At 36.7% G+C, this 24,527-nt stretch overlaps 1 pseudogene; it reads left to right on the plus strand.

The window, feature by feature from the left end:
- The first annotated feature begins 13,581 nt into the window (after positions 1 to 13,581).
- Positions 13,582 to 24,527, plus strand: LOC110194973 (olfactory receptor 1G1-like; annotated as a pseudogene).

Genomic DNA, 24,527 nt, shown 5'->3' on the forward strand with positions numbered 1-24,527 from the left:
CAGCAATGGCTGCCCCTGATGCCAACTCCACCCTACTCCAGTCCACCCAAGCCTATCCCACTCCACCTCACCTTCTCAGGTTCCTTCTGAAACTTCCAGTATCAATCACATTTGGCTATTATGAGAGAGCTATCTGAGAAGTCTTCACTGGGTGAAGCTTAGACTGGCCAAACCCTCCATGGTGAATTAGAAGGAGGTTCCCTTCATTTCCACTTTATGCATTTATTTATTCAACAAGCCTATATTTATTAGGCATCTACCATGTCCACTGCTGAAGACATAAAGTTTAGATAAATCATGGTACCTGTCATCGTGGTGTTTACAGTATGATCCCAGTGTTATTCCACAAAGCAGTACCACTTTAGCAGGGCATCAGAGCCATGTAGGGAGAAGACCTTGTGCTTTTTTCCTGCCAATATGCTATCAGCCCAGACCCAAAACTGCTAGATTGCTAGAGAGCCAGAGCATTCAAGGAGAACAGATTTTAAAGGTGTTTTAAATAGAAAGATGGTGAGCTACTACATTTGAAGAGTAATATAGGGCAGAAAGAAGGTAGTGAGGTGGTAAGGAAAGGGATGGGTATGTGGAATAAGGAGGGAGAAGTTGCAGGTATATAAAAAATCCTCCCCTTTACCTTTTTTTTTGCCATTTTTCTGAAGTTTTATGTCTGCCAATTCAATTTATTTTTGCTACCAATCGTGTTTCTAGTGTTTTTAAATCAACAAACAGCTATTTTTTTATTTTTGCAAATGGTGACATTATAGAGTCCAAGATGTGTTCACACTCCAGAAGGAATTTGAATTTCATATCTGGAGAAGCAAGGTACATGTTCTAATTTAGTTGTGTGAATAATAAAGGCTATTATGACAGTTTTCTAGCAGTTAAGGCTGTGTAGGAGAAGTTAATAAAGTGTATAGTACTGTTTCTTTCAACACTTTCTCATCTTGTAAGAAGCCTTTCCCAGTTCTCCTTAATCTTAGCACCATCACTCTGACACTACCCTACTGTCCACATTTACCCGGCATATATCTTGTTTGTACATACCTGTTTGCATGTTATCTCTCCCATTATATTTCTTGTGAGCTCCTTGAGGACAGGGCCTGTGTGACTCAGCATTTATGCCAGTGTGTGGCACATAATGAGTGCTTAATAAATGCTAATTGACTGTAATCAACTTTCCTGCTTCATTCATAAGTTCATTTGTTTTAATAAAAGGCAATATTTTTGTAAGAAACAATATAACAAAAGTGTGCTTCTTCTTCATGATAAAACCTCACCAAAAGTGATTTGAGTAAAATTTTTGCCTACTTACTTTATTCTTTTCAATGCTTAATTCTACACTCTGAGATTCAATTTTGTCTGTGAAACAAAGGGGTGCATTCAATAACCACAAGGCCCATCCTAGTGGTAACACTGTGTTCCCACATTGTATGTTCCAATGCGTTTTCCAATCAAGCAGTCTAAGGCTCCTTTAAGCTCTGACATTCTATTCTCTCAAGCAAATCATACTTAAGTAACAGTGGCAGTATATCACTTAGTAACCTCATGGCAGAATAGGCTAATTCACTTTTCAGCAGTGAGTAGATTTCTATAGGCTCATAAAATCTAGGTCTGGAAAAGACTTTGGAGTCCAATGGTTCCTAGACACACACCCCCTTTTTTTTTTACCAAAATAATTTCATGGTTCCCCATATGATAGAAGTTTTACTTTCAGTATGTATTAATAAAATGCCTGACTTAATCAACTTAACACCACTTTTAGATTGATTTATATTTTATTAATCACAAAAGCATTTACATACAGTTGAAAATACTCATTTATAGACATCTGGGAGGTATATTATTCATTCAATTTTCAGAGGAAAAGTTAATATATTTATTATACTGAGTTATTTTGTGAAATTGGCTTCTTGAGGAGACTTCATGGTCCAGCAAGGGTCCACAATCTGAAGTGTACTGAAACCCAATCAAATTGGCTGTCAAAAGGCTGTATTTAAATTTTCTTCTTGAGCATTTATATCTCAGAAATCAGAAAATTCCAGAAATCAAGGCTTAATTTATTGTTTTATTGATTGCCTAGACTTAAGAAAGTGATGGAGAAATTTTTAATATGCAAATTCAAGTTAAAAGAGTTTCATGCATGCATTTTTTTTCCAGAGTGCTTATTGTTAAATATTTATTAGTGCACCCCTGTGACCACAGCTAACAGATTAGGAATCACTGATCTAATCCAACACTCTTACTTTACAGATGAGGAAAATGTAAGCCAAAGAAATCTCTGTTTCCCCCAGAGTCCCATGGCTGGTAAGTGGCAGAGTGACAATCAAACCTCTATTTCCTCATTGCAGGTCCATAGTACTTTTCCACTGCAAACTATTGACAACAGAATCTGACCAAGGTAACATCATGGAGGAGAATATGAAGGTAGGGGATGAAGGAAGGCAACAGGCATGACCAGCAGAAGATGGTTAGAGACAAGGGCCACTGTTGAGAGAGAAGTAATAGTTGGTCCTAAATCAAGGAGAGAAGGAAGTTCCATCTTGAAGCACTCCTCCTTGAAAGTGTCAGCCAACCAAGTAAAGTCAGGGTTCTTTTTCCTCATGGGTAGTGGGGCTATCTAAATTATCTTAATATCTCTTATTATTCACAGACCTCAATTGGGATATTCATCTTGCTTCTCCTCATATGAAATTCATTCAACAAGAATTTGGTAAATATCTACTAGGTGTAAGGCTGAAGATAATAACTGGCATTTATATACCTCTCTAAATTTGACTAAGTACTTTTATATCCTTGGTTTTATTTAAATTTTATAACAAGCCTATTAGCTAGGTACTATTAATCAACAAGAAGCATTTAACAAGTGCTTACTTTGTGCCGGAACTTTACTAGGACTGAGGAATACAAACATAAAGGCAAAGCAGTCCCTGCCCTGTAGAAGTTTACATCCTACTAGGGGAATATAGCATGTTCATAGGTAAGTAAATATAGGATATAAGAACATACAAACTTTTACATAAAAGCTATGTTTCCCCTATAGGTTATGTGCCACAGAAACCACATGGGTTTGTCTAACTGTGGCTCATTGGGAGGCATTTTAAATATCGCTAAAATCTTATCAGACTTGTTCCAATGGAGACTGATTTCTGATTAAAGGAGAGCTGGCAATTGGGTATAGGAAGCTAGCCAGCTCTGCTGTCTTCACAAAGGTATTTGAGACTAGAATTATATCTACCTACTCCCCCTGAATAGTACTAATCTAGGAGAAATTATTTTTTTTTGATGTTTAAGCAGCTTTCCTGGTTAATAACAATAAAAATAAGTACCCTTTATAAAGTGCCTTTAGTTTTGCTAAATGCTTACTAATACCATTTAATTTTATCCTCAGAACAACACTGGGATGTAGGTGTTATCCAATTTTACAGATGGGGGAATTGCAGCAGACAGAAGATAAATGAGATTCTAGTTTAAAAGAGATTTGAACTGATATTATTGACTCCAGATCCAATGCTCTATCCCCTGCATCACCTAGTAGTCTATTACTTTATATGGAAGGATTATCCCCGTTTCTATTCCAAGATTTGACTCCCTTCTCATCAAGTGCTGGCTATATGAAGAGCATCATAAATCTCAGAAAGTGAAAAAAATTATTTATCCAAGCAAGTAGCAAACAGAAATCAGAGAAATCATACATATTAGAATATGCTAGATGCTATATAGCATGAATTAGCTTTCTCACTAGGAGTTTTCTCAGTTCAACTAAGGGACTGAGTCATCAGTCTCAATCAAGTCTTTGATTTAAAGGAAAGTTTCTCCATGTTTCTAAAGCAGCAAGCTGGAGATCAAGGATATGGAAAGCCACTCATTCATTTACTTGTCATTTGACTCTTGAAGCATTTCTCTGCCTTCAGGGGCTTGTTTCCGATAATTTCTTGAAAGATGCTGTCCAGGTCTTCCTTTTGATTATGGCTTTGAGGTAGGCCAATGATTCTGACATTGTCTGTCCTGGATCTATTTTCCAGGTCAGTTGTTTTTCTCTTAAGGGATTTTATATTTTCTCCTACTTTTTCATTCTTTTGAATTCATTTGATTCTTGACGTCTCATATTGTCATTAACTTCTACTTCGCCAATTCTACTTTTTAAACATTTGTTTTCCTCAGTTAGCTTTTGTACTTCCTTGCCATTTGGCCAATTGTACTTTTTAAAGAGTTGTTTTCTTCAGTAGATTTTTGTATCTCCTTTTCCATTTGGCCAATTCTACTTTTTAAGCAGTTATTTTCTTTTTCGAAGCTGTTGACTGTCTTTTCAGAACTCATAATTTTCCAACATGACATCTCTGGAGATGTCTTAGATCCTTGTATTGCTGAGAAGGGTTAAATTTATCAATATTAGTCATAACACAATGTGGCTGTTATTGTGTACAATGTTCTCTTGGTTCTCTTGAGATCATTGAGACAGTGTGTAGATATAAAGAGGAGAGGTCTCTGGCCAGAGCTTCCCATATGCATGGATGGTTCAGCTGCAAAGAGATCAGGCACAATAGATAGAAAGAGAAACAACAAGAAAGTCCTACAAAAACTCCAAAAGGAGAAGAGGATGAGCCTCAAATTGAATGCTGCAGAGAAGTCAATACAGGATGAGGCCTGAGAAAAGGCCAATAAATGTGGCAACAAAGAGACCAATGGAGATGAGAACATTCTCTTTGACGAAAGTTCTAGCAAAACTGGAAAGCAGGAAAAAATTGGGTTTAGAACAAAATTTCATACTGTGTACCAACAGGTTCCAAATGAGTATATAACATAAATATGAACAGATTAGAGGACAAGGGAAAGTGAAATCTCTCATGATTATGGATAAAGGGAGAATTCTTAACTAGATAAAGGGTAGAGATGATCATAAAAAATAAATTGGAAACTTCAATTGCGTACAATTAAAAAGTGTTTACACAAGCAAAATTAAGGTAATTCTATTTAGAAGGGAAATAGTTAACTGGGGAAGATTTTTGCAGCACATTTTTTTGGATAAGTTAATATTCAAGACATATAGGGAATTTCTACAAATATGTAAGAATGAAAGCCATATTCCAATAGGTAAATGATCAAAGGATATAAACAAGCAGTTTCCCACCACAAAAAATAAATGCAAGTTATCAACAGCCATTATGAAAACAATGCTCCAAATCACTAAAAATAAGAGGGCATGGCAACTAAAACACTCTGAGGTTCCACCTCATATCACTAAGATTAGCAAAAGTACAAAAGAGGAAATGGCAGCTATTGAAAGGGTTTTTGGAGGACAGGCACACCGATTTATTTTGGAAGAGGTGTGAATTGGTACATCAGATCAGGGAATCAATTTGTATCTGCCTCCAAAGTCACTAAACTGTTCATTATCTTGGATCCAATGATTTTATTGCTAAGGACATATCTCCAAAGATGCCAAAGATAGAGCAAAAGAGCTCATATGTATGCAATCATAAAAGTATTTTTGTTCTAACACAGAACTAGAAACAAAATGGGTACTCATCAGTTAGGGAATTTCTGAACAAATTATATTATATGAATGGAATAAAATATGATGATGGCATAAGAAATGATGAAACAGATTCAGAGAAACCTGAGAGGACTTTATGAATTGATAAAGAAAGAATTGAGAAGAAACAAGAGAACAGTTTATACAATGACTATGGTAATATAAAGGAGAACAGCTCTGTTAGATTTCAGAACTTTAATCAATGTAGTGATGCCACAAGTCATAACTTCAGTAAGAACTAATAATGCAGCATGCTTCCTATCTCTTTGCAGAAAGGTGGAAGAACAGAGATGCAACATGAGATTTAGTCAATAGGTGTTTTTTTGTTTTTCTTGATTGTATTAGTGGGTTAGAAGGGAGGGCTTCTATTTGGGGAGGGGGATGGAGTTGGTGGGTAGAATGCTGATCAAAAAAGAAAGAAAATATCATCAATGAAACATTCTAAAAATATTCTGAAGCAGAAGAATGTTTACAAGGGGACCCCAAGAATTTTGCTACTATAATGTTAAATTTAATATACTTTAAAAAATTAACTCTTCCTAACCAGAGTTTCATATGTAGTCTTCTCTTCTTTATATATTGAAATGTTCATATTTATTTTTAATAATAAAAAGAGATCATTAGTGATCTTGAAAAAGAGCAGCATATTTGTGGTGATGGAAGATAGATTCCAAGGGACTGATAATTAAGAGAAAGGTGAGAAAACAGAGGTAATGAGTGTAGATACCTCTTTTTTTTCAGAGTTTAACCATGAAAAAGAGGAGATAGATACATGACAGATGACTAGATAGATACAGACAGATAGATGAAAGTATGGAGGAACAGAGGGATGAATGGATGGACATACATACATGTAGATAAACAGATGAATTAGATATAAAGAAAGGAAAGAATTTATTAGGCACTCACTATTTGTCAAGCACTGTGCTAAATTCTAGAAATACAAATTGCAAGCCAAAAGGAAAAGAAGAGAGATTAAAAATGCAACTGTAGGGCTTAGTAGGGTCAAATGAAGACTTTTTAAGCATGACAGGTCTGAGCATACTTGTAGGCATCTGGGAAAGGACCAATATGAGAAGTGCTTGGAAATTGGGAAAAAGAAAGGATGCTTGAAGGGTCAAGCTCTTAGGAAAGGAGAAGATACGAAGTAAGGGCATGAATAGAAGGGTTGGTGTTGGCAAGGATTACCTCTTCCTCTGAGACAAAGTAGGAGAGGATGGAGGTTGATTCTGCAGTTATTGGAAGAGTAGAAGTGGGGAGAAGAGGGAGCTCATAACAAATGGCTTTTGTTTTTCCAGTGAATTGTGAGGTGAAGGGCAAAATGGTGGTAAGATGGTACGGTAGGTGGTATGAAAAAAATTATTTGAAATAGCCAATGTGGAGAGTATGATATAGAAATATAAAGGAAAAGGATTTGGCATGCAGCAGTGAGTATCCAGATGAGGCTGGATAACATAAACATAAATATTCCTGAATTCAAGTCTGATCATGTAACCTTCCCTGCTGAAATAGCATCAGTGACTCACCAATTCCCTTAGGATAAAATACAGGCCCCTCTCTTTGACATTTAAGCCCACAAGTGAGGAGCAGCTTATTTTTCCAGGATGATTAACCATTGTTCTCCTGCATTCTGTGTTCTGACAAGGCTGCCCTTCTCAAGATTCTCTATGCATGACATTCCATCTCTTCTATACCTGAGCACGAGGCATCCCCCATGCCTCGAATGCTCTCTCTCTCCTTACATATGTCTCTAAGAACTCATAGTTCTTTTTAGCCTCATTTCAATTTCTACCTCCTTCAAGGAGTCCTTCCTAACTCTCCCAGTCTATTATGCTTCACTCTGCCCAAATCAGTATGTGTTTATTTTTGTACCCTGCATTGACTTACTTGTGCACAGATCATTTCCACTTAGTAGAATGCGAGCTCATTTAAGGAAGAGATTTTCTTTTCAGTATTTGTATGACTAGCCCCTTGCACAGTTCCAGGTGCTTAATAAATGCTTGTTGATTGATTGGTTGATTGACTCAGCAAGTATGATTATATGACTTCTTCTAGCACCTAAATAAGAGTGAGGGAGGGGGATGGTCTGAACAATCCATGACCAGGGTCCATAAAGGGATGGTCCAGAAGAAGACAACAGGGCAAGGGATTCATGGGTCAAAGACAGTGTAAAGTTGACATGATTAGCTGCAGGATCCAAAATTTGAAGGGATTAAAAATGAGGCCAGAGTAAGTGCAGTGGCCACAGAAAGAAAGGGTGGTGTGGTAAAGACAGAAAATGGATTTAGGAGAAGTGAGGAATGAGGACAGCTAAAAGGATAAGAAGTTATGGTCAGATGTAGGAATTTGGGAAATATTGACTATAGACGTGGGATAGCCATGGGTAGTGCCAGCATGAAAACTATAATTATCCCTATGTGTGACTGAGGTGGTATCGTTATGTTAAGAGAACAAGAAACTCATGATTGTAGAGGTTAAGCAATTTGCCTGTGGTTACTCTACTAGTAAATGTCAGAGGCGGGATTTGAAGTCAGGTCTCAACTATGATATGAGTTGGGGTTTAGTTGAAGCTAGCAAGCTTCATTGTTTTTGAAACTCTTGCTTAACATTTTCTAAAAGCAGTAATCCAAAGCTCTGGTTCTAAGTTCACTTTATTTCAGTACTTAGTTTTAAAGCTGTCTCACATAGAAGAAGATGCCTCATAAAACTACATAGGTCCAAATGAAAGAAGTGCATGTTGAGATGTGCTTACTAAATCATGAGTCTGATTTGTTCCAATCTCATCCATTATTCAGAGGGTTTTGTTATAATTAGGCTAGTGAATTTAAATTTTCTTTGATGTCATCAATTGTCCTTACAAACCAATAAAACATTTAGGTTTTTGTTTTGTTTTGTTTCATTCTTAACAAATGGGTTCAAAATCCACCAAAACTCATTTTTCAGATTTTTTAAACAGTTAGAAAATTATGTTGTAAATACTCCAAGCATGTTGATGAAAGTGTTTTATAGTTGACACAGATCATCTTAAATATCAAAAGCTCAGTTTTTACATGTTTGACTTATGCTGAAATTTCCATCTATTATAGCTGCTATATTAAGGTACAATATACACTGAGGGTAAAGTTTGTCATTAACAGCAATGAATATGAATTGGTATCTTAAATAATCTCAAAAATTTCAAATTAGTTTTGGCTAACTTCTGGTCAGATCTGATTAGATTGCAGCTGAGTTTTTACCTTTCCGTATGGCTGATGAAGAACTCATCCTCAAGTAGAAGAAGCATCAGATCTGTCATCATCTTGTCGTTAACTTGTGCTTATATTATTAGTGTTAACTTCAATATTGGGATTGTTTACAGAGACATTTTCAAACCACTTGTCTACTTTGTGATGGTTAATTTAGTCAAAACTGCAAAATAAATCTAGGTAATACACTTATTTGGTGTTAACCAGACTGGAACTGGCCTCTAAGCGGTGGGTAGCTAGAGCCACACAAAGCAGGCCAGAGACAGGAGAGTCAGGACACAAACAGAAGTTTAATTAATTTCAGAGTGAGAAAAATTATGTTTGCAAATAGAAAACCCACCTCCTGAGAAGGAGGGCTTAACATGCTGGGACAAGGCAGTACTTTATATATACAAGTGGGCTGGATTATGACACAATCATTCTTAGCCATTGCCATGGCAGGCTCATGCATGGCCTGGGTCCTGTGGGAACAGTTCTTAAGTTGATTGTCTCAAGTCTTGGGGGTCATGATTATTCTCCAGGGTACAGAACCAGAGTCCTGTGAGGGAACAGGAGTACAAGGAACAGGGATTGTAAGCATGACAGAGATGTGATGGATATTGGCTCTCAGGTCCCTGGGAAATAGGAGGAGAAATCCCTCAGTGAACACCTGGCGCTAGTCAAAGCAATACACTTTACCAGAGAGTGAAAGCATCCAGAGCACAAAGGATTATTGTTATGCCAAGCTCAGGACACAGCTTGCTTGTTGGGCCTTAGCTCTGGGAAGCAGGGTGTCTCCAAAATATGTTGACACTGGGCATACATAAAGTTCTGCACCTTGTAATAAACAGGCTAAAAGTGAATGAATTAATGGACATTAATTTCTCAGTATACTTCATGCACTTATTGTACGTGAAGAATGAACACCCGATATACTGACTGAGTAATGGCACCAGTGATAACCTTTTCTCTCTGCTTTCATTGGTTTTTAAGTAATATTTTATTCCTCCCCTAATGAAATGTAAAAACAATTTTAACATTTTTTTGAGCCTTGAGTTCCAAATTGTACCTCTACCTCTCTCTCCTCCCACCTCCCTGAGACAGTACGCAATCTGATATAGGTTATACATGTGAAACATATTTCCATATTAATCATTTTGTGGAAGAAAACTTGAATAGGGAGAAAGGAGAGAGAGAGAGAGAGAGAGAGAGAGAGAGAGAGAGAGAGAGAGAGAAGGAAAGAAAGAGAAAAGAGAAAAATAGAATGATATAATTGTTTGGCCTATATTAAGACCTCTCTGGAGGAGGATAGTAGTTTTCATCATGAGTTGTTTGGAATTGTCTTGGATTATTGTATTATTGAGAATAGCTAAGTCATTCTCCATTATTCATCATACTATATTGCTGGTACTGTGTACAGTGTTCTCCTGGTTCCGCTGACTTCACTCTCCATCAGTTCCTGTAAATCTTTTAGGTTTTTCTGAAATAATCCTGCTTCTCATTTCTTATAGCACAATAATATTCCATTATAAGCATATGTCACAACTTGTTCAGACATTCCCCAATTGATTGGCATCTTCTCAATATCCAATTCTTAGCCACCACAAAAAAAAAAGCTGTTGCAAATGTTTTGTACATAAAAGTTTTTTCCCTTTTTTAAAAATCTCTTTGGGATTCCTAGTATTTAGGACCTAGTAGTGATATTGCTAAATTGAAGTTGTATGCACAATTTTACAGCTTTTGGACATAGCTCCAAATTTCTCTCCAGAATGGTTGAATCAGTTCACAATAACACATTAGGATTCCAATTTTCCCATATCCCCTCCAACATTTATCATTTTCCTTTTCTGTCATATTAGCCAATCTGATAGGTGTGAGATAGCACTTCAGAGTTGTTTTAATTTGTGTTTCCCTAATCAATAGTGACTTAGGAGATTTTTTTTCAGATAACTATACATAGCTTTAACTTCTTCGTCTGAAAACTGCCTATTCATATCCTTTGGCCATTTATCGATTGAGGAATTACTTGTATTTTTATCAATTTGATTCAGTTTTCTAAATATTTGAGAAATAAGGCCTTTATCAGAGATGCTTGCTGTAAAAATGTTTCCCTAGTGTTCTGCTTTCCTTCTAATCTTGATTGCATTGGTTTTGTTCATGCAAAAACTTTTAAAATTTAATATAATTAAAAGTACCCATTTTATATTTTGTAATGCTATCTCTTGTTTGATCCTAAATTCTTCCCTTATCCAGGGATCTGTCAGGAAAACTATTCTATGTTTCCTTAATTTGCTTATGGTATCACTCTTTATATCTAAAGCTTTTTTTTTTTTCATTTTGACCTTGTCTTGTATATGTGGTGTGAGATATGGGTCTATGACCATTCCTGCCATACTATTTTTCTGGTTTCCCAGTAGTTTTTGTCAAATAGTGAGTTTGTGTCCTAAAATCTTGGATCTTTGGGCTTATCAAACACTGAGTTACTATGGTTGCTTACTACAATTTACTCTGTACCTAATCTATTCCACTGACCCATAACTATTTTTCAGGCAGTGCCAGATTTTTTTGATGACTACTTTTAAAAAAAAATACATTTCGACATTTGGTACAACCAGATCATCTTCCTTCACATTTTTTTCATTGATTCCCTTGATATTCTTGACCTTTTGTTCTTCAAGATGAATTTTGTTATTATTTTTTCTAGCTTTGGAAAATACTCTTTTGATTTGCTTTATATCTTTTATAAAGTAAATCCACATGAATCATCAGCATTCTGATGTATCACAAACAAAACCCTGAGACAAGAGATAGTAAGAGATACCCCATTTTAAATAACTCCAGACAGTATAAAATGTCTGGGAGTATGCCTGCCAAAACAATTCCAAAAACTATATCAGCAAAATTATGAAAAAAATTTAATACAAATAAAATCAGATTCAAATAATTGGAGAAATAGTAATTGTTCATAGGTAGGCAGGGCCAATATAAGAAAAATCACATATTTTTGCCTAAACTAACTCATATATTCAATATCATCTCAATTAAATTATCAAAAAATTTATTTCTTCAAATTAGAAAAACTAATAACAAAATTCATTTGGAAGAACAAAAAGTCAGGAATATCAAAGGAACTAAAGAAAAAATGTAAAGGAGGGAGATGTAGGAGTACCAGATCTTAAACTATATTATGAGGCAGTAATTATCAAAACTATCTAGTACTGGCTAAGAAATAGAAAATAGATCAATGAAAGAGAGTAGACATACAATTTACAGCAGCAAATGAATATAGTAACCTTATATTTGACAAGCGTGAAGACAAGATTTAGGGATAAGAATTCATTATTTTGTAAAAATTGCTGGGAAAGCTGGAGAACAGTCTGGGAGAAATTAGACATAGCCCAATATCTTATACTGTTTACCAAGCTAAGATCAAAATGGATACATAAATTTACAAATGAATTTGGAAATTTTTCTACTCATATATGTATGCATGTAAGTATGTATGTACATATTGTTCCTTCTTGAACTCATTCCTGATGAAATTTGGTTTCAAGAACTAACAGCCCTCCTCGCCCATCTGATTCCTCTGTGTCAGTTTCCCTCTCACACCTCATTTGTATAAAAGAATCACTCTTTTTAGCTGTTCCTAAATGGTTTTACTTTTTAAAGTCATATAATATGCAAGTCTACTCCAATCTTTCTTACAAACTACCCAATTACTAATAACAATCATAGACACATGTGTTACATTTTACATACATAAAAAGTAAATAGCCTGTCCTTATTGAGTCCCTTGTAATTGGTCTTTCCTTTCTACCTTATATTTCTCTAGGCTCTTGTGTGTCAAATCTTCTATTAGGTTCATTTTTTTTAAGACAGTCAAGGAAGTCTGACAGTTCATTGAATGTCCATTGTTTTTCATTCAAGATTATGCTTAACTTTGCTAGATATAATATTTTCATCCAAAACCACAGTTCTTTTGCTCTTCAATATATAATGCTCCATGTCCTGTGGTCTTTTGGTGTCACCACTGCTAGGTTTTGTGTGATTCTAATTATGGCACTTTAAATTTTTTCTTGTTGCTTGTAAGATTTTATCCTTGTTCAGAATTTGGCTATGATACTCCTTTGGGTTTTCCTCATAGGTTCTCTTCCAGGTGGTGATCAGCGGATTTTTTCTATTTCTACTTTCTCCTCTTGTTCTAATGCTTCAGGACAATGCTAAAAAATTGTTTCTTGTATTACTGTATGAGGATTCTTTTTTTTTTACCATAACTTTCAGGTAGTCTGATTATTCTCATGTTTTCTCTTCTTGGTCTCTTCTCCAGACCAGTTGTTTTTCTTATGAGATGTTTCACATTCTCTTCTATTCTCTTCATTCTTTATATTTTGTTTCATTATTTCTTGGTCTTTTATAACTTCACTGGCTTCCCCTTGCCCAATTCTGATTTTCAAGTAGATGTTTTCTTCCTTAAGATTCTTGATCTCCTTTTCTAATTGGTTGAGTTTCTTTTCATAATCTTCTTGGGTTGTTCTTTTTTCTTTTTCTTTTTTTTTCCTTTTTCCTCAATCTCTCTCATTTGATTTTTCAAGTCTTTTTTTAAAAGTTCTTCTATGAATTCTTTTGAGCAAGTGACCATTTGATGTTACTCTTTGGATTAGAAGAGGGTTTCTTTGCTTCCTTATCCTCTGAAGATGAATCCCAGTCTTCTCTATTCCCACAGTAACTCTCTGTGTTTGAATTCTTTGTCCTTTGCCTGTGCATTTTTTAAAATTAGTAATAACTTAGTTTTTTACAATCACCTGTAGTCCTGGGTCATGGGGAATGGTGCCTCTGTCTTCATATCCTCCTTCAGTTCTCCCCTTTGACCTGGAACTGGAAGCAAGACCACCAGTTTCCCATAAGTGCCCACAGTCACAGGTGTCCTTACCCCACTGCTTCTGCACTCAAGTGGGTGCATGCTGGTTCCTTCTTGCTCTTGATGTTTCCATAGCACAGCCGGCTCTGGCATTCCTTGTCAACAGAGGTTCAATCTTCCCAGGCTCAACACCCCTCACTGTCCTGGGGATAAAACTTCCTGCAGTTGGGGCTGAGTCAGCTTCCCAACCCAGCTAATCCTAGGGCTTCTGGCTTGTTTTTTAAGTGGAGAACCAGGAGAATATTGTACACAGTAACAACCACACAGTATGATGCCAAACTTTGATAGACTTACCTCTTCTTAGCAATGCAGGGGTCCAAGACAGCTCTAAAGGACTCATGATGGAAATTCCTGTCCATGTCCAGAAGAAGAACTATGGAGTCTGAATGCAGATTGAAGCATATTATGTGCACACTCTTTCTCTCTTTTGGGTTTCTTTTTTTATTTCTCACGATTTCTCTGATTGGATCTAGTTCTTCTTTACCACATGACTAATGTTCAAATAAGTTCAAGATGAATGTGTACGTAGAGCATATATCAAATTGCATGCTGTCTTGGGGTAGGGAGAGGGAAGAAATGGGGAGAAAATTTGGAACTCAAAATCTTATGGAAGTGAATGTTGAAAACTAAAAATAAATGAAAAAATTCCCAAAAGAGCTACTAACAGTTAAGAATGTGAGGAAAATTTCAGATAAGAAATGAGAGTGATGCAAGAAAATTATGAAAAGAGAATTAATAGCTAGATAGCCTCTTTTGAGGCTCAAAAAATACTGAAGAAAATAACACCTCAAAAAATTGGCCTAATGAAGTTCCCCTTCTTGGAGCCAAGATGGTGGTGGAGCTCTCACCTCCTGTATCAACCTCCTAAAGGCCAGAAAAAATCACCCCAGGAAAAACCTTGGAACCCCGAACCAGAAGAAAGATGGGGGAGCAGCAGTCCATTAGCCCAGGTAACTTGAGGGATTAATGGGGAAAGCCCCTCTTGCCCTGGGGGAAGGGGAGCAGTACAGAACAGGAGGTGTCCCAGCAAGTTAGCAGAAAGCCCCACCTCACCATACCAGGAAGAGATCCTGAAACCCAGGTGGTGGAGCAGGCAAACACCAACATGTGTTCCTCCAAGTGCCTCAGTGAGGGTGGGAGAACTGGTGGAAACCAGCTGAGAAAACCACCAGGTGTCTTGACATTCTACAGCAAACGGGTCTCCCAGTGCCTCAGCAAAAATAAGGGAAGCAGCACTACAAGGGGCCCCAGGAAGATAAACACCTATAACATCCATCTGAAAGGAGCTGAGGAAAGTGAAAGGAAAGGAAGAGCAGGCAACTTAGAGTTGTCCTAGAGTTCCAGTGTTGCTGATTTCAGCCCAACACCAGGTAAGCTGCCAGAACCCTACAGCCTCAAACTGTCAACATTGGAGGCCCCAGCACACAAAACCAGTGACAAAGAAGTAGGCCCCCAACACAAGAAGCTTGGGTCAGTGCCCTCTGCTCCCCAGTAGGAGAGCTCAATCTCTTTAAAGGGCAGGAAAAAATCAAAACTCCATGAGCAAAAAGAAATGTACCATATATTCATATTATGAGAACAGTGAAGATAAAAGGAGAAATTCTGAAGAGGACAACATCGTCAACAAACCCACATGTAGAACCTCAAAAGGGAATATGAACTGGTCTGAAACCCAAAAAGCCTCCTTACAAAAGCTCAAGAATGATTTTAAAGGTCAAATGAGAAAGATAGAAGAGTACTTAAAAAATAGAGTTGGCCAAATGGAAAAAAAGTACATGAAGAAAACAAATTCTTAAAAATACAGTTGGCCAACTGGAAAAAAAAGTACACTGAAGAAAACAGATCTTAAAAAACACAATTGGCGAATGGGAAGGAGTACAAAATCTAATAGAAGAAAACAATTTATTAAAAATTAAAATCGGGCAAATGGAAGCTAATGACTCTATAATAGAGCAAGAATTAGTCAAACAGAAAGAAAAAAATGAAAAAATACATGAAAATGTAAAATACCTCACAGGTAAAACAACTGACCTGGGAAATCGATCCAGGAGAGACAATTTAAAAATTATTGGTTTACCTGAAAATCATTATGAAAAAAAGAGCCTGGATAGTATCTTTCAGGAAATCATAAGGAAAACTGCCCTGAGTCCTAGAACAGAAGGAAAACAGCCATAGAAAAAATCCACCCATCACCTCCTGAAAGAGATCCCAAATTGAAAATGCCAAGAAATATAGCAGCCAAATTCCAAAATTACCAGGTCAAAGAGGAAATACTGCAAGCAGCCAGAAAGAAACAATTTAAATATCATGGAACCACAGTCAGGATTACACAGGACCTTGCAGCTTCTACATTAAAAGACTGTAAGGCATAGAACATGATATTCCATAAGGCAAAGGAGCTTGGATTACAACCAAGGATCAACTCCCTAGTCAAAATGAGCATGATCTTTCAGTGGGAGGACGTGGATGTTCAATGAAACAGGGGACTTCCAAACCTTCCTGATAAAAAGACCAGAGCTCAACAGAAAATTTGATATTCAAGTACAAGACTCAAGAGAGACATTAAAAGGTAAATGGGACAGAAAGATACAATATGTTGTTAATAAGGGCAAACTGTTTGCATCCCTACAAGGGAGGATAACACTTGTAACTCTGGAGAACTGTATTGTTATTACACCACGTTAAAGGAGTATACATAAAATGGGCGAATGTAAGTTGACTTTGATGTAATGATAAAAAATAAACCTAATCAAGTGGGTTAAATGGATCCAAGGAAATGGATTAATCTAATCTAAGTTAATGTACTGAGAGAAAAGGAGGCAGGGAAGGGTAAATTACATTACAGGAAAAGATACAAAATCCTATTACAGCAGAGGGAAAGAAGGGAGGGAGATGAACATTGTTTGAACCTTATTCTCATCAGAGAAGTGAATAACATAATCAGTCAGGTACAGAAATCTAACTTGCCCTATAGGCAGTAGGAGGGAAAAAGGGAAAAAAAAGGGAGTGGGGATAGAAGGGAGGGAAGAAGCAGTAAGGGTAAAGGGGAAGAAAAGGGAAAGGTCTAATAGAAGGGAATGGGGAGTGAGGGAGGCAGTGGTCAAAAGCAAAACATTAATGAGGAGGGAAAAAGAAAAAGGAGAAAGAAAAGCATAAACAGGGGAGAAAAAGGATGGAGAGAAAGACACAGATAGTAATCATGACTGTGAATGTGAATGGGATGAACTCTCTCATAAAACAGAAGTGGACAGCAGGATGGATTAAAAACCATAATCCTACAATATGTTGTTTACAGGAAACACATTTGAGTGACACACACAGGGTAAAGGTAAAGACTGGAGCAGAATATATTACGCTTCAGCTGAAGTAAAAAAAGCAGGGGTAGCAATCCTGATCTCAGACAATGCAAAAGCAAAAATAGATCTTACCCAAAAAGATAAGGAAGGAAACTACATCTTGCTAAAATGCACCAGAGACAATGAAATACTATCATTGTTAAACATATATGCATCAAATGGTATACCATCCAAATTCTTAGAGGAGAAATTCAGGGAATTACAGGAAGAAATAGAGAACAAAACTATACTAGTGCAGAACCTCAACCTCACCCTCTCTGAACTCGATAAATCTAACCACAAAATAAACAAGAAAAGAAGGAGGTGAAAGAAATTAGAAAAGTAGTATGATAGACCTCTGGAGAAAACTGAATCGTCATAGAAAGGAATATGCCTTTTTTCTCGGTGGTACATGGCACATACACAAAAATTGACCATGTACTAGGGCATAAAAACTTCACAATCCAATGCAGAAAGGCAGAAATATTAAATGCATCCTTTTCAGATCATGATGCAATAAAAAATATATGTAATAAAGGGCCATGGGAAGATAAACTAAAAAATAATTGGAAACTAAATAATCCAATCCTAAAAAATGATTGAGTCAAATAACAAATCATAGAAACAATCAATAATTTCATTCAAGAGAATGACAATAATGAGAACAACATACCAAAACTTATGGGATGCAGCAAAAGCAGTTCTTAGGGGAAGTTTATATCTCTAAATGCTTACATAATAAAATAGAAAGAGGAGATCAATGAATTGGGCATACAACTAAAAAAACTAGAAAAAGAACAAATTAAAAATCCTCAATAAACACCAAATTAGAAATATTGAAAACCAAAGGAAAATTAATAAAATTGAAATTAAGAAAACTATTGAACTAATAAATAAAACTAAGAGCTGGTTTTATGAAAAAACCAATAAATAGATAAGACCTTTGGTTAATTTAATTTAAAAAAAGAAACCAAATTACTAGTATCAAGAATGAAAAGGTGAAGCTACCACCAAGAAGAGGAAATTAAAACAATAATTAGGAATTATTTTGCCCAACTATATCAAAATTTGACAATCTTAGTGAAATGGATACATATTTACAAAAATATAAATTGCCCAGATTAACCGAAGAGGAAGTAAAATACTTAAATAACCCATCTCAGAAAAAGAAATTGAACAAGCCATTGATGAACTCCCTAGGAAAAAATCTCCAGGGCCAGATGGATTTACATGTGAATTCTATCAAACATTTAAAGAACAATTAATTCCAATACTATATAGACTATTTGGGAAAATAGGTGAAGAAGGAGTTTACCAAATTCTTTTTATGATATAAATATGGTGCTGATAGCTAAATCAGGAAGAGTCAAAACACAGAAAGAAAATTATAGACCAATTTCTCTAATGAATATAGATGCAAAAATTTTAAATAGAATATTAGCAAATGATTGCATCAACTTATCACAAGAATAATACACTATGACCAGGTAGGATTTATACCAGGAATGCAGGGCTGGTTCAATATTAGGAAAACTATCAGCATAATTGAGCATATCAACACCAAAACCAACAGAAACCACATGATCATCTCAATAGATGCAGAAAAAGCTTTTGACAAAATACAACACCCATTCCTATTAAAAACACTAAAGAGCATAGGATAAATGGAGTCTTCCTTAAAATAATAAATAGCATCTACTAAAACCTTCAGCAAGCATTATATGTAATGGGGACAAGGTACAAGTATTTCCAATAAGATCAGGGGTGAAACAAGGATGTCCTTATCACCACTGTTGTTCAGTGTCATACTGGAAATGTTAGCATTAGCAATAAGAGAAGAAAAAGAAACTGAAGGTATTAGAATATGCAAAGAAGAAACAAAGCTATCATTCTTTTTTTTTTTAAGGCAAATGGGGTTAAGTGACTTGCCCAGGGTCACAGAGCTAGTAAGTGTCAAGTGTTTGGTCTGAGTCCGGATTTGAACTCAGGTACTCCTGACATCAAGACATCAAGAAACAGTCAAAGTCAAAAGAATGAAAAAAAATAGAAGAAAATGTGAAATATCTCATCAGAAAAAAAAAAACAAGTAAACCAGATCCAGGAGAAGTAATTAAGAATTATTGGACTATCTGAGAGCCATGATAAAAAAAAATGCCTTAGATATCATATTTCAAGAAATTATCAAGGAAAACTGCGTGAATATATTAGATTCAGAGGGCAAAATTGAAAGAATATGCCAATCACATCTTGAAAGAGATCCCAAAATGAAAATTCCCAGGAATATTAGAGCCAAATTTTAGAACTCTCAGGTCAAGGAGAAAATGCATAAAGCAGCCAGAAAGAAACTATTATCCTTCAGCTGAAGTAAAAAAGGCAGGGATAGCAATCATAATCTCAGACAAAGCAAAAGCAAAGATAGACCTAATTCAAAAAGATAAGCAGGGAGAGTACATTTTGCAAAAAGGTACCAAAGACAATGAAATAATATCAAAAAAAAATTTAAGGGCAAACTTCTCTGATAAAGACCTCATTTCTCAAATATATAGGAAACTGAGTCAAGTTTATTATAAATAAGAGCCATTTCCCTATTGATAAATGGTCAACATGAACAGGCAGCTTTCAGAAGAAATAAAATCAATCTTGGGTTAAGCTAAACACACTAATTGAACTAAACATTGATGATTTTTTTTATAAAGTCAGTACATTTATTCCGATGTACATAAGTTATAACTCTCTTAAGCATTTGAACTAAGATATCTAAAGTATTTGAAAGAGATGACAAGAAAATGAAATTTATCTCTAAAAAAATTTAATGGTCTTTAATGAAAGAGATGATTGCAAAGAGTTCTAGACCTGGAGTCAGGAAAACTTCGGTTCAAATAGTGCCACTGACCTAGCTGTGTGGCTTTAGCCTCTTTCAATCTCTTTTCTTCATGTGTAAAATGGAAAGAATAATACCTGTTGTACCTTACTTGTGAAGTTACTATGAGGATTCAGTGGATTCATATCTATAAATGTCTTTGCTCATCTTCAAACAAGGCCTTGATTTCAGCTATTATTACATTCTGAGGTTGTCATGAGGCTCAAATGTTATTGAGATTTCAGCTTAAAATCAGGGAAAACTTTCTACCAATTGGATCTTTCCTCAAGTTGAATGGGTTGCCTTTTGAGAAATAGCTTCCCCGCTACTGGAAGTCTTCAATCAGGTACTACTCATCCCATATGTTGTAAGAAGGCATTGATATTAAGAGACAGACTAAAGTGAATTACTCCTAAATTCCCTCTCAGTGCTGGGATTTTATTGTTCTGTATGGTGGAAGAGTAGTATTGAACTTGAGCTTGAGGAAGACATGGAAGTTACGTACAAGCATTCAAAGGACTGTCTTGTGGAAGAGTGGACAGATTTGCTTTATTGGCTCTCAAAGGGCAGAACCAGACAAGGAGTGGAAGTTAGAAAGAAGAATATATAGAATGGAAGTGAGGAAAAAAACTTTTTTCCTAACACATATCTATCTAAAAGTAGAATGGGTTGTCTCCTTGAAGATTATCGTGCAGAGGCTATATACCTTGTTGGCACTCATATTATAGTGGGTATGGCTTGAATATATGAGTTGAACAAGATGGTTGCTAAGTCCACACTCCACTCTCTAATTCTATGATTGTGTGAATTGTGGGAGCCACATCTCTGATACTCACCTTTAAGTTATGCTTGAAGAGTAGAAGGTGAAGTACCAATAGGAGGTTCTAGAAGAGCTCACTCCATGCCTCTTGGTAATGGGACGTATTCCCAAATCTTCATGCAGAAAAAGAATCTCATCTGAAAGAAACAATGTCCCCCCAGGGACTCAGAGGCAATTACTCCATTTTTTTTTTGCCTTTAATGAGGAGCTCAGGGCCCCTAAACACAGTAAATATTCCTTGTGTAGAATCAGCAGGTGCCTGCACCGTAGTAGTCTTCAGGTAGCTCCTCTCTGGGAGCCCCTGTACTCCAGAAGAGAGACATTCCCTGAGCAACAGTGTCAGATATTGCCTCAGACTAGCTGGGTAAGTCCTGGATAAGGCTCATCTATTTTAATCTCATGCAGTCTCAAGCATGGAGAGAAATTCAGGTGTCCACAAGGATAAGGGAGTACTCCTGATGCCCTCTGTTGTAGGTAGACCACATCTGAAATGCTACATTCATTTCTGGGTGCCACATTTTAGACAGGACATAAACAACCTGGAGTGTGCTGTCTAGAGGAGGGTGACCAAGATTATGTGCGAATTGTAGACCATAATATATGGTTGAATAGTTGGAGAATGTGAGGAGGAAAAATTGGGAATGGGGAAATAACTGTCTTTAAGTATGGACAGAGTTTTATTATGGGGAAGGATTCAATTTATACTTCTTGTGCTCAGAGAGAAGACATGAGAACAATGTTTTAGGAAAGCATATTTTTGCTGAGGGTAATTAAAACTTAAAGAATATAATTCTGAAATTTCTAATGAGCAGAGCTGTCTAAAAGTGAAATGGTCTGCTTTTGGAAGTCTTTCAATGGAGTTTACAACCCTGTAGATAACCACCTATCAGGGATAGTGTAACGAAAATACGTTTTTGTACAACTTATATTGACTTGCTTGCCTTTTCAATGAGGGTGGGTGGGGAGGGAGGAAGAGAGAAAATTTGAAACCTAAAGTTTTAAAAACATATGTTTAAAAAAAGTGTTTTCTCATGCTACTGGGAAATAAATATAGGAAATGGGGTACAGAAATCTATCCTGCCCTACAGGAAAATAGAAGGGGAAGGGGATAAGAGAAGGGGAGAGAGACAGAAGAGAGGACAGAGTAGGGGAAGGGATATTCAGAATGCATGACATCTTGGGGTGAGGGGAGGGTGGAGATGGGGTGAAAATTCGGAACTCCAAAACTTGTGGAAGGCAATGTTGAAAGCTAAAAATAAATAAATTTATATTAAAAAAAATAAATTTAAAAAAAAGTACTAAAAGAAAAGAAGAGAAAATATGTTTTGAGCACCTGGAAATCCTAATAGCAGTAACTTAAATTTGTCTAGCACCTAGGTTTCAAAGCACTTCATACACATTATCTCATTGAATCCTCATGAAAAAACTGTTAGATATTACAGAAAATGCTTATATCCCATATTATGAATAAGAAAATGAGCCCCACCCCCCAAAAGAGGAAATTCCTCAACCAAGGTCATGAAGCTGGTAAATGGTGGAGACAAGATAACAACTGCAAGTATTCTGATTCTAATGAAATAGATGCCAGAATTCTCTACATCCAATAGACATGTCTCAGGGCAGGCATGATTCTGTGATCCCATGTTCATTTACATCTTTACTTCTTTAACAACTGAGGCTACTAATTCAACAACTATTAAATGTGTAGTATGTGTAGAGTATTGTCCTACATGGGCCAAGAAAGACACAGATTGAATGGAGCCCTTGAATAGGCTGTCCGCAGTCTACACTTGGAATGCATTCCTTCCTCACATCCACCTCTTAGAACTTCTGAGTTTTCTTCAAAGCTCAGATTAAGTACCACTTCCAGATTCCCCCTCCCTTAGCTGTTAGCTGCTCCTCAATTAACTTGGATTTATTCTATAGACACATATCTATATAGACCTACGTACTTAGATATCACCACATGGTCTGCATTGATAGAATGTTGGCATCCTATGGTCAAGGTCTAATTCTCCAAGGTGTTTGTATTCTCCATGCCTAGTACAGTGCCTGGTACATAATAGAGCCTTAATAAATGCTTGCTGATTGACTGACTGGCTAACTGATTGATAGACTGCAGGAAAATAAGGTTTTGTGGAAAGCACTAAATCAGGCCTGCACAACCTGCTGCCTGCCAAAGGATTTTGCGTGTCCCATGAAAAATGTAGAAAATGATTTCCTCTACATTTTTCATGGGCTACTGGAAATCCTTTGGTGGGCCACAGGTTGTACAGGCCTGCACCAGATTATCTATGTGTCCTACTAAGACACAGATTCTAATACCAGCTTAACTTCTTGTGAGCTGTGTGAATTTGTGAGGATCACTTTACCTCTATGTACCTCAGTTTCCTTATATTTAAAATGGATCCGATCATATGGATTCTACCTTCATTCCTCAAGAAGTGGTTGTGAGATGCTAATGAAAGAATGGATGTAAAGTATTTTGTAACTTTTAGTACTCTACCAATACCAACTATTATTAATAGTAATTGCTCATGAAATTTTTATTTCATTCTCAATAGAAAAAAATGCAAACTTCCTACTTTGGAAAGAAATGGTGGAAGGGTGAAATCTAGGAGTTGTAGTAGATATTCTCCACTCCTTTCTAGCTCTGATATTCTATGTTCTAGAGGTTTTTTCTAGCTCTAATATTCTATTTTAATCATTTAGAGCTCTAACATTCTATGTTCTACTCTCTAAAGTTCTCTCCAGCTCTAACATTTTGTCTCATATTCTAACATTCCATGTTAAAAGGCTCTTCCCCTAGAAACATTCTGCATTCTAGCATTTTGTATTTTAAGTTTCCTTTTGATGCTTGATAAATATGAACTGTTATCATGATGTCCTGCCTCTCCGTTCCTCAGTTATACCAGAAAAAAGGATAGAGGAAAGCAGACAAGACTCTCTGAATTTCTCCTCTTTGGGCTCTCTCAGCATCTGGAGCAAGAGCTGAATCCCTTTGGCCTATTCCTGGCCAAACCTTCTCATCATATTGGCTATCTGCTCTGACTCCCACCTCCACATGCCTATGTATTTCTTTACGTCCAACTTCTCTTTCACTGATGTGTGTTTGTCTTTCACCACCGTGCCTAACATGTTGTTCAACATTCAAACTCAGAGCCAAACAATCCCCTATGGTGGGTGTCTTGCCCAGATCTTCTTCTTCCTGTGGTTCATTGGGTTGGATGTCTTCCTCCTAGGGGTTATGGCATATGACTGACTTGTGGCTATCTGCTATCCTCTCCACTATACTATTCGCATGAGCCCCCAACACTGTTTCCTGCTGGTGGCTGGGTCATTGGTCCTGGCTCATTTATATTCCTTGACTCATACCATTCTTCTGGTTCAATTGCCCTTCTGTGATTCTAATACTATCCCCCACTTCTTCTGTGAGCTCCTGCCTTAGATGAAGTTCTCCTGTTGCTGACCTTATGCCAACCAGTATGTGCTGATGTACTGGGGTGGGGCCTTAACTATGCTGATCCCCCTGATGAGTCTTATTTCCTATGTCCGCATCGTGACCACCATACTATGTGTCCCATCAGTGAAGGCAAATGCAAAGCCTTCTCCACCTGTGGCTCCCACCTCACTGCTGTTTGCCTGTTCTATGTGGCTGCCATTGCTGTGAATTTCATTCCCTTTGAGGCTGACTCAGCTGGAAAAGATAGGTTGGCAGCTGTGATGTATGCTGTGGTGACCCCCATGCTGAACCCTTTTATTTATAGTCTGAGGAACAAGGACATGAAGGAGACCTTTGGAAGGCTTCTTAGTAGGAGGCCATTGTTTTTTCAATAA

Source organism: Phascolarctos cinereus, unplaced genomic scaffold (assembly GCF_003287225.1).
Source record: "Phascolarctos cinereus isolate Bilbo 61053 unplaced genomic scaffold, phaCin_HiC Scaffold_2;HRSCAF=192, whole genome shotgun sequence".
Taxonomy (NCBI): Eukaryota; Metazoa; Chordata; class Mammalia; order Diprotodontia; family Phascolarctidae; genus Phascolarctos; species Phascolarctos cinereus.